The 2,500-nt window shown below is 46.6% G+C and overlaps 1 protein-coding gene and 1 long non-coding RNA gene across 6 annotated transcripts in view; one reads left to right on the forward strand and one right to left on the reverse strand.

Annotated features, from left to right (window-relative positions):
• Positions 1-2,500, reverse strand: part of LOC123507509 (excitatory amino acid transporter-like) — a 59,178-nt gene that overhangs the window by 14,260 nt on the left and 42,418 nt on the right. The window lies entirely within an intron of this gene.
• Positions 1-2,500, forward strand: part of LOC123507511 — a 17,040-nt gene that overhangs the window by 1,583 nt on the left and 12,957 nt on the right. Inside the window, exons 2-3 of the long non-coding RNA XR_006675667.1 lie at positions 1,597-1,599; positions 2,224-2,343. This is a non-coding gene — a long non-coding RNA (uncharacterized LOC123507511). The remainder of the gene's footprint in view (positions 1-1,596; positions 1,600-2,223; positions 2,344-2,500) is intronic.

Raw genomic sequence — 2,500 nt, forward strand, 5'->3', positions numbered from 1 at the left:
TTGCAGCGCAAAACAGCACAGGCAGGAATGCTATGCGGGGCAGGCAAGGCGTGTGACTGGCCATGCAGCAGCAGCAGCAGAAACAGCAGCAGCGGCGGCGGTCGCGGCAGCTGCGATAACAGATCGGCAGCTGGTCAAGGCTTTGCTGCCACGATCCGGCCGGTGAGGCGGTACTTGGCCCGCCCCACCATGGCCGCGCCAGCTGCCTCCCGTGTGGTCAGGATGGAGGAAGAGAGGAGGGGTGGAGGAGTGGTGTGGATGAGGGAGTGAATGAAGGATGGAATGGAGGGGTGGAAAGGTCAACAGGGTGACAGGAGCGGAGGGAGGTAGAAATGGAGGAGTTTCAGGATGGACGGATAAAGAGAGAGTGGGGGAATGGTGGAGGGGCGGACGAAGGAGAGGAAGAAGGATGGAGTGGAGTGGAGGGATGGAAAGATTAACAGGATGACAGGAGCGGAGGGAGGGAGAAATGGAGGAGTTTCAGGATGGAGGTATGGAGAGATGGAGGAATAGAGAAATGAATAACGAAGGAATGGAGAGACGAAGGAAGCAAATAAAGAAATGGAGGAAAGAAGGAGCAAGTGTTAAAACAAGAAAAAGGAGGAGGAGAAAGAGGAGAGGAAAGGAGGAGGAGGAGGAGGAAGAAGGGAATAAATCTTTATTTTTCTTTGCATGTGTGATGAAACAAAACAATGAATCTTTCTTATCAGGATAATGAAGACCATTGCTTTGTTCTTTAAAGGGGAACTGTGTGCGTGGGAGCGTGCGTGCGTGCGTGTGTGTGTGTGATTCACTGTTTGATCTGCTGCAGTCTCTGACGAGACAGCTAGACGTTACCCTACGGAACGAGCTCTGAGCTCATTATTTCCGATCTTCGGATAGGCCTGAGACCAGGCACACACCACACACCGGGACAACAAGGTCACAACTCCTCGATTTACATCCCGTACCTACTCACTGCTAGGTGAACAGGGGCTACACGTGAAAGGAGACACACCCAAATATCTCCACCTGGCCGGGGAATCGAACCCCGGTCCTTTGGCTTGTGAAGCCAGCGCTCTAACCACTGAGCTACCGGGCCGTGTGTGTGTGTGTGTGTGTGTGTGTGTGTGTGTGTGTGTGTGTTGCATGCTTGCGTGTGCCATTAGGAGTGTGTGCATATGTGCGTGTGTCTCAGGAGTGAAAGTTCATAAAGTTAAGGTAATATATCTTCCTCCTACTTTTTGAAATGTAAATGTTAAAATTGCAAGAAAGATCGAGAAGGAAATAATCAAGGTGAGGTAATTACAGGTGAGGAGGAGGAGGACGAGGAGGAGGAGGAGGAGAAGGAAGGGGAAGGATAATGACAAGGGAGGAAATAGAATAACAGAAGGAAGAAAAGAAAAATGAGACTAAAGAATTAAATAGGGAAAATCCGAAGGAAAGAAGGAAATGTAAATGAAGGAGAATAATGAAGAGGTAATAAAAAAGGGAGGAGAAGGAAAAGGAGGAGGAGGAAGAGGAAAGGGAAGAGGAGAGAGAGGAGGAGGAGGAGGAGGAAGAAATGAAGAATAAATGATAACAGATGGAAGGAGACAAATAAAAGGAGAATGAAAGAAAGTTTGGTTTGAGCAAGGGGAGGAGGAGGAGGAGGAAGGAGAAGAAGAAGAAGAAGAAGAAGAAAGGGAGGAAACAAATTGATGAGACAACAGAAAATTAAGAAAAATAAAATGAGGTTAGGAAAGGTTTTAGGGGAGGAAGAGGAGGAGGAGGAGGAAGAGGAGGAGGGGGAGGAGGAGGATGAGGAGGAGGAGGAGAGGGAATAATACTGGGAGGCAGCTAATATGGCGGCTCCCCCCTCACCCACCAGTCCGCCATAACAGGGACACAGTGACTCACGAACAAACGAACACACGCAATGCAGCTTACGTACAAATACACATACGTACATTTCTTTCGGTACGTGTCCTTGGATTGACGTACGTTCGTGCTAAGAATTATTATTGTTATTATTGTTTTATTGTTATTATTATTATTATTATTATTATTATTATTATTATTATTATTATTATTATTATTGTTGTTGTTGTTGTTGTTGTTGTTGTTGTTGTTATTCTTGTTATTATTTCATTTATCAGATGTTTTGAAGACGGAGCGCGATTTTATTTGAATTTATTTATCAAGAGTAGTTTTCTGGATGAGAGAGAGAGAGAGAGAGAGAGAGAGAGAGAGAGAGAGAGAGAGAGGAGGAGGTAAGGAAGTCAGAAAATGACTTGATTGATCGAGAGTTTCAAGAAGACGCAACATTGAGGTCATATGAGAGAGAGAGAGAGAGAGAGAGAGAGAGAGAGAGAGAGAGAGAGAGTCAGTATTGCCAAAAACATTAACTCCAAACAAAACAAGCTATTTAGTGGCAGCTGTGAGAGGGACGGCTTGAGGAACATGAAGGCGGCCAGACTGGTGGGTGAAGGAGGCGCTATACTCTGTAGGACAACTCTCTTCTGATGCCGTGCCCCACGCG

Source organism: Portunus trituberculatus, chromosome 22 (assembly GCF_017591435.1).
Source record: "Portunus trituberculatus isolate SZX2019 chromosome 22, ASM1759143v1, whole genome shotgun sequence".
In the NCBI taxonomy this organism is placed as follows: Eukaryota; Metazoa; Arthropoda; class Malacostraca; order Decapoda; family Portunidae; genus Portunus; species Portunus trituberculatus.